The sequence below is a fragment of the Crocodylus porosus genome, unplaced genomic scaffold (assembly GCF_001723895.1).
Source record: "Crocodylus porosus isolate Cpor-Errol unplaced genomic scaffold, CroPor_comp1, whole genome shotgun sequence".
In the NCBI taxonomy this organism is placed as follows: Eukaryota; Metazoa; Chordata; order Crocodylia; family Crocodylidae; genus Crocodylus; species Crocodylus porosus.
The window spans coordinates 565,547-573,057 of NW_017728921.1; the positions used below are offsets into that span (position 1 = coordinate 565,547).

Genomic DNA, 7,511 nt, shown 5'->3' on the forward strand with positions numbered 1-7,511 from the left:
TTATTGTGCTTGATAGTCACAACCAGAGGAGGATTGGGAACCTTCTCCCCGCAGATGTATGTTAAAGGACTGGGGAGGTCTGGGCCTTCATTTGCTAGTAGTGGTAGCAGTGGTGGATGTTGTAGTGTGGGCAGGACAGTCGCTTTTTTACACCAGGTCCAAATTTTCTGAGTGGCAATGCATAATGGCTGCACAAATGTACACGGCACAGGCTGCAGATGTACAAATGATCCCGGCTTTGTTACAGGCTGTGTATGTACGTCTTGCTCTGCAATACGCTCTTCGCATATAGCATCCGGGATTTGCTTGGAAGTTGTCCTTGTTCCTTTTCCTTCAGCCCTTGCATGCTGTTTCGTTGGTCTTTGCTTTATTTCTTCTAGATATGCTCTGTCACTCCCTCAACAGAAGCCAGAGCACACAGCCACGCAAGGATGATGATGGATTAAGACTGTTGCCCCTCGAGTTACACAACTAACCCCTTTCCACAGAGAAGCAGCAGCTACTTTTCCCCCCCGTCACGCCAGGCTCAGCTAACTCATTTGACTTGCTCTCTTCTTTCAGGCCTCTTGGACTTGCTGCTTTCTAGAAAATTGTCCATGCTGTGCAGCACAGCTGATTTTTTTTTTTTCTCCTTTGCAAGTTGCATGACTTCCTAGTTCAGAATTAAATCCTCCAGCCTTGCACAAGGAGTTTGAAGCATAGACCTAAACCGATCTCCACATTCCTAACTTGGCCCAATTAGAAGCGGGGCACATGGGTTTCATTTGTACTTCAACAAAATTCCCTCGTGTTAAAAGTCCTGTTTCGTTCTGTACCATGTGAGAGAAGGAGATTGTACTGCTACTTTTTGTAATGAGTTCTGTAGCTCACATGGTTATATAATATAGACCAAGGCAAATTAAATGAATGTGATTAAAAGGTTTCTGGAAGATCCAGTAGTCACAGACTAAATTCTGTAATAAAAAGTGCTGAGCTGTGCCAACAAGGGAAGTCCCTGCAAAAGCCTGGAAGGAGAATGGATATAATTAAAACCTGAAAGCAACGACTTCATAAAGGAGTAAACGAAGAGGCGGATTCCTGGTAAATGATGATCTAAAAGTGTTATGGGTTGTAAGACCTCATTTCAAATGTATTCATTAAATAATATTTGAATCATTTAACAGTTTGAACTCTGCTGCACTGTTAATATCTTTAGGGAATTTTTTTTCTGCAACAAAGAAGTCTTTGTTCCTCTCCTCTGCTTGGGCTGTGGCTTGGATATTAGTTGGAAACCCGATAGCCTGACATTGCTAGAAGTCCGTGAGTACAATGTGAGTCGTCTGCAACTGGGATTAAATCAGGCCTTTTGTACCACGATGCAATAGGCTCATGTGATCTCGGAGAAGCGATGATTGTGGATGGCAAGAGATTTTTAACCCTTAGCTGTGGCAGAGAGCCAAGCGGGCTTGCTCTGCAACGCAGAAATACAGGTGCCCTTCTCCCGGCATTGATGGGAACTGTGGCTATTCCTCCTGTCGAGGTAGCTGGCGTGGCCTTGTTTACAAAGTCCCGGCAGGACCGGGTAGTCCCTTCAGAGCGAGTACGTAAAGCCTGGCCTAAGGCATAGGAATGGGCTAGGGGAGATGCTGAACGCCTTGTGCAGTGGCTGGCTGCGCGGGCCGTGGGTGCCAACGCAGATGCTTCACCTCGCTCTGCCCTCCTGCCCCTCCTGCCCCGGCTCATTGGTTTCCCCCAAGCCCCGGAGCCGGTGGGGGAACGGCACCGGCAAAGCCCAGGGGCATCCGGGCTGGTTCGGCATCCCAGCCCCTGTGGCGAGCTGCTGCAGGCCGTCTGGCACCTCCATCCCCCCAGTTGTTGGGGCAGAGAAAATCAATGGCACAAGGGTCTGTGCCAGCTGCTTGTGGTTGTTTTGGGGGCTGGGGAAGTTGCCGGGGGCCTGAGGGGCTGGACATGGCAGGGAGAGACCGAGCAAGAGAGCCCTGGAGGGAAGCGATGGAGCGCTTCCTCCTGCCAGCAGTCCCTGGGCACTTGGGAATCGGACCCGAGCCCTCTTCCTTCTGGGGGAGGACACGCCAAGCAAACAGCCACGTGTGGGAGGGCACAGTACCTTCCTTGGCAGCAGCGCGTGCTCGCAGCCTGACCGCAAGCGCGTCTACGGAGCACTTCCAACCACCAGGATTCACGGGTCCCGGACCAGCCCCCCAAACGCTACTTGATCCCATTCGAGTTTATGGCCAGCTGTGCACTCTTAATGCTGTACTAGCATAGTTGCTTCAAGGTGAACCTCATTAAAAATCTTCAGATTAGGGAAATAGTCTGCATTTTGTATACGTGCTCAGGGCAAGCAAGCATGTTGCTGGGTTGATCTCTGTGAGGAATGTATGTGAGCTTTCATGTGCAAATTGTCCCATGCCCTTTTCTGTTACGATCCTGGACAAACCAAGCAGGGTAGAGGCACCTTTGCAAAAGGAATAGGTTTTTATTCAAAATTTTCAGGTCCCCATCGCAAATGGTCAGTACGCAAACACCTGGCTGGGTAATCCTGGGAGAGTGTGCGGGGACTTGATGAAACTTGTCTTCATAAATGTTTTTCAGTGCAGCTGCTTCAGCAGTGGGGAAAAGGGAAATGCAGAAACTTACTTAAATGGGATTTAGTTTCCAGTTGTGCAAAACTCCAAATGGCTGAAGGATTTCTGCATAAGCTTTCCAGAAGCGCTTGTCACGGACAAGACCAAACATGGACTATTTCAACCTCTAAGGTGATTTTTTTTTTTTTTTTTTTTTTTTTCCCCCTGTTCCTCAGAAACTGTTTCACTTAAACCCATGTTTTCTACTCAGTTTTTTCCAACCTTAAAAAACAGTCATTGGAAATACTTAAATAAGAGAGAGGTAAAAGCTAAAGGGTATGTGGTGGGCTTTTCAGGCGAAATCTAAAGAAAGGTAGGAGTGCTGTCTGTTGAGGGAGACCCTAAATCAAGGTCCTGATCCGTTGCTGCTGATGCCCCAAGATGTACAGACTTGGTCATGGTGCCCTAGCTCATGACTTGCAGATATTAAAAAAAAAACAACAAAAAAGCAGTTTCAGAGAACTTGTTTTTCCTCTTTGTTGTTGAAATGCTGTTCAGAAATGTCGGTGCCTAGCGTTTGCTAGACCCTGCCTGTTTGCAGAGGACAAGCAAAGCTTTTTTTTTTTTTTAAATGAACCTTGGGAGGAAAAGGTGCATCTACATCCCTATCAGTAGAGGCAGGTTTTTTTCTTAGCTGATGTTGCGTGTTGCCTTAGGTTTAAAAGGCAGTATGGTCCATCTGTCCAGCATGATGCTTTCCTGTGCAGTGGACCGGCTGTTTTGCACTAGGTCCATGCTGGTCATTTTTCAAGCAGAAATTTTAAAAACTTCCCAGCTACCATTGATGCCAGTGTTTGAAACCTCTCCTCACAAGTGTTCAGGTTTCCCTGAAGCATTGCTAGGGAAAAATGTCACCTTTTTTTTTCACTGGGCCCCCTTTGTGAGGCTCTACCCTGAAACGAAGACTCCTCATTTTGGCCAGGTAGCACTAATTAAATGCATTATTATTATTATTATTATTATTATTATTATTCCAGGTGGTTACACAATCACCATTTTATACAGGTTACTCAGCAGCTAAAAATGATATCCTTGAAACCCTGGCGCATCCATGGAGAGGCGTCTTCAGAGAGGTGTAAAAACTACGTGGTCTGTCTCGATGGATTGATATAAAAGACTTTTTGCTGGAGACTGGCCTAGCTAAAGTTTCTCCAGCGTACTGGGCTTGTTTTGTACAGTTTGTGGCAGTTTCTTAGCTAGATTTTCAGTGGTAATGAGCCCACACAGTTGATTGCTGCAGGGAGAAAAAATCATTCTGAATAGGTTTGCTGAATAATTATGAACTGAGCTGAACTCTTGCATTTGCTTACTAATTGTATGGTTCGTGATGTTTTATGTATGATGCATTCATTTTGTTAAAAAGGATGGGTTTTTTTGCTGAACAGCAACTTTTCTCAGTGAAAGTTGAATTGGCCTCTCTTTCTACAGTCCCAGTTTATTGAGCCTGATGATTTGAAATTGTTTGAATTTTTTTTTTTTAAACAGTAACCCCTTCATTGGTTTTTGCCATTAAATTCAGACCTGGTAATGTTAAACTCAACATCATGCTGTTGCCTTCAGAGTAAAAATAAATCAAGCGTCCAGACTTTGAATTCAGCAGCAACTCTATCTATCTAGCTATCTAAAAATTACATACTGGTATAGAAAATGTGCATGTGTATGTATATATGTGTGTATAGATAGATTGTATTAAGGGGGGTGGTGTGTGTAATATGGGTATAATACTCTATATTGTATTAGGGGTAAGTCAGGAGAAGCTTCATGCTTGCTTGGATGAAAGTGTGTGAGCCTCGGTAGCTGAATTGCTTTTAACTTGTGCGATTGAAAATTGCTGGCTTCCATTATTTGTGAAGTGACAGTGGTCTGTTGATGTTCTGCTGGTGTCTTAATTGGGTGCTGAGAGATGCACGTTACAGGCATCGGACTTTGGATGAGTGTTTTGCCAAAACATCTTGCCTTTTAAGAATCAGTATTGAGCCCGAGGACGGCGCTTGCCAAATCTTTATGGTACTGGTCAGAGGCAGGCAGCCGCATGGTGGTAAGTTATCCTACAGCTCCCGTCAACTCGGTGTTCTTCCCTGTCAAAATATTGGGCTCTTGGCTGCTTCTCCTACATGAGTGTGCAGTACAGTTAATTCTCAAACTTCCCTGGCCTGTGGTCATCTGAAAGGTTTAGTTTTCTTTTTATTTCATGTGGGGTGAGTTACCGATGCTGTGGCTGGAGGTGGGTCCATACATGGCTCTTGCATGTGCAACAGTGAAAAGGAACGTCAGGCTGGATAACCCCGCACGTGCTCTGCAAGAACGTGGGCCCAGCGCCACCAACCGCGCGACACCCCCAAAGGGACTCTCTGCTGCTTCCTAGCATTGGAACAATCTTGTTTCCTAGGGATTTGCTCTGCCATCTTGCCCAAAGGCAACTGCCTCCTGTCTGTGCTGTTGTATGCTTCTAATCAGGAGGCATCTCTCTACGTCGCACGGTCCAATTTTATACTTAACCATTTACCTGGGGACGGCAACTCCTTCCCCTCTGGAAAGGAGAGATTATATTAAATGGAAGCAAGCATCTAATCGAGGTTATTGCACTTTGCTGTGAAAGCGCAAGTGACTGCTAATGTGAAAAGGAAGTTGTGTGCACACATGGAAAGAGAAAAGACAAATATTGATTGTGCAGGGAGAGCATCGGAGACTTACAGCCCAAGAACCAAGGAAATCTCCAGTTGTCTGGCTTCATTCTTGTTTTTTCTTGTTTCTGCTCTTCCAGAAATGTACCTTTTATGTCCACTTGGAGAATGAATGAATTTTGAATCTGCTTAGTAGTTTGCATTTGCTATCTCTGATTGCTATCTACCCCAGCTGATTTGGGATCCTATGACCCCAGCTGACTTCCTGCCCTTTGGGCAGGGGGCTGGACTCGATGATCTCCCGAGGTCCCTTCCAGCCCTGATGTCTATGAAATCTATGAAATCTCAGTCCACTGGTCTCCCTTTTGGAAACACGTGGCTCGGAAATGCCCTTCCTTGGAAGTTAGTGCGCGTATCTTACCGCCACCCCTAGAAAATACTAAAACACAAGCTGAGGAAAGGGCTGTGATTTCACAGAGATCAGGTTGTCTCGCGTTTGTGGATGTTTTAAATCTGAAATGGTATATGACGCTTGGGGGAAAGGGGTGCGCGATTTATAAAATGAATGCTTTCTACAACATGGAAGGAAAAAGAATAGTATGCGCCAGGCACCCAAAATGCAAGACTTCCTCACTTGCTTGTGATAACTAGCCTTCCTTCACCTTGTTCATCAGGTCATCTGAGCACTGCATCCTCTCTGAAGCATTTCGTAGCAGGACACCAGAACCTGGTTAAAAGGAAAAAAAGGGGAGGAGGTGGTGGCAATACAATAGAATAATTACAACATTAATGAATAACCTCCAACAATATTTTTGACAGCTATACCAAGTGCTGGTTGGCTCATTTCTTAATTGGTGATTTGATTTTTTTTTTTTTTATGCCGACCTAGAATGAACAAATAAAAAGGGGTTCCAGTAAAAAAGAAATAAAAAGATGCACATATAGATAGATAAATAGCAGTGGCATTACTGTTCACTAGCAGAATAGGGTTCAGCCATCTGAGCCCTCCACGTTCTGGTTGAGCTTAGACGTGGCCAAGTGACCACCCCCAGCCGGCGGAGACAGCGTGGCAGGCCGGCATCCGCCGTCCTAGCCGGCTGCCACGTAACCTGTCAGGACTGACAGCAAGACTCCAAGCTGAGCTTGGTTTATCTTGTAATGCTCATACATTTTCTTTACTGGACAGACTTCTAAAGTTTAGATGGACTCATTTTTTAAAGATGTGGCTAACTCACTAACCGGAGGGCCTGTTGTTCAGAAAATAAGCGATTGTGATGCCAACAAAAACGAACTAGCCACAGCCGCAACGTTCGTTGGGATCCAGCGCAACATCAGGTGGGAGCAGTCATGGGCGCGGACGCTGTTTTCAGCGTTCGAGATGAAGGTAACACACTTCCACGTCACTGCAGGCTCAGCCCTCGTCTTCAGCAACAGCTGCCTCGGCACGGCAGGCGCCTTGTTGGTAAAAGCGGAAGGCAAACTACGTTGAGCGGTGACCCGAGTCTTTGTGAGGTCCAAAACAGCGAGTCCCGGAGGTCTGACACATCTGCCTCCCGCCCGGCGAGGCCTGTCCAAGATCTTGCGTTGTCGTCATCGGCTGGGACTGGGAGGACGGGGCTGTGCCTGCAAGGGGTTTTGTGTTCGACCCAGCCCGGGCCGTGCGCTGGTTCCTGAAGCACCAGCCGGGCACAGGAGGCTTCTAACCCGGTCTCCTTCCAGTGCTTGTGTAGACAGTGCCACGGCGCGGTTCAGACTCCTAGGTTTCCTGAGAGGGGAGTAAGGGGCCGGCGCATCTCCAAGCTCTAGTTTCGCAGTGGGGCCCCGATCCTGCTCTTCCAGCCGCAGTCGTTCGTGTGAGGACAGGAGTAGGTCTGGGAGGGCCGCCGCCTTTCTCTAATCGTTGGTGCTCCTGCAGGCTGGCGTTGGCCTCCTGTGGCTTGCCAGCCAGGGTATTTGGCACATTCACGGCTTATTTTCTGTACTGATCATTTTAATACTGTGAGAGAGGTAGTACACGGGCTATACATATAACAGGACAAGGTGGGCTGCAGCGCGGGGTTTGGATCCCGCTGTGCTCGGCGCTGCTGCTGGCCCCTGCCCCGAGGGGGGAGCTGGTGCCCCGCTCTGCCCTGCGGCTGCAGCCAGGATGCCTGGCTCTCCAAGCACGGTGCACGGGTCTGGTCCTCCGGGCTCCTTTGTGCAGCAGAACAATGGTCCCAGGGCTGTGGTCCTCGGCGGCGGCTTCCCGTCACGCTGCCCC

General features: G+C 47.5%; 1 long non-coding RNA gene across 1 annotated transcript in view; it reads left to right on the top strand.

Annotated features, from left to right (window-relative positions):
* The first annotated feature begins 1,987 nt into the window (after positions 1-1,987).
* LOC109312590 overlaps positions 1,988-7,511 on the top strand; it is a 46,198-nt gene continuing 40,674 nt past the window's right edge. Inside the window, exons 1-2 of the long non-coding RNA XR_002101867.1 lie at positions 1,988-2,759; positions 3,605-3,713. This is a non-coding gene — a long non-coding RNA (uncharacterized LOC109312590). The remainder of the gene's footprint in view (positions 2,760-3,604; positions 3,714-7,511) is intronic.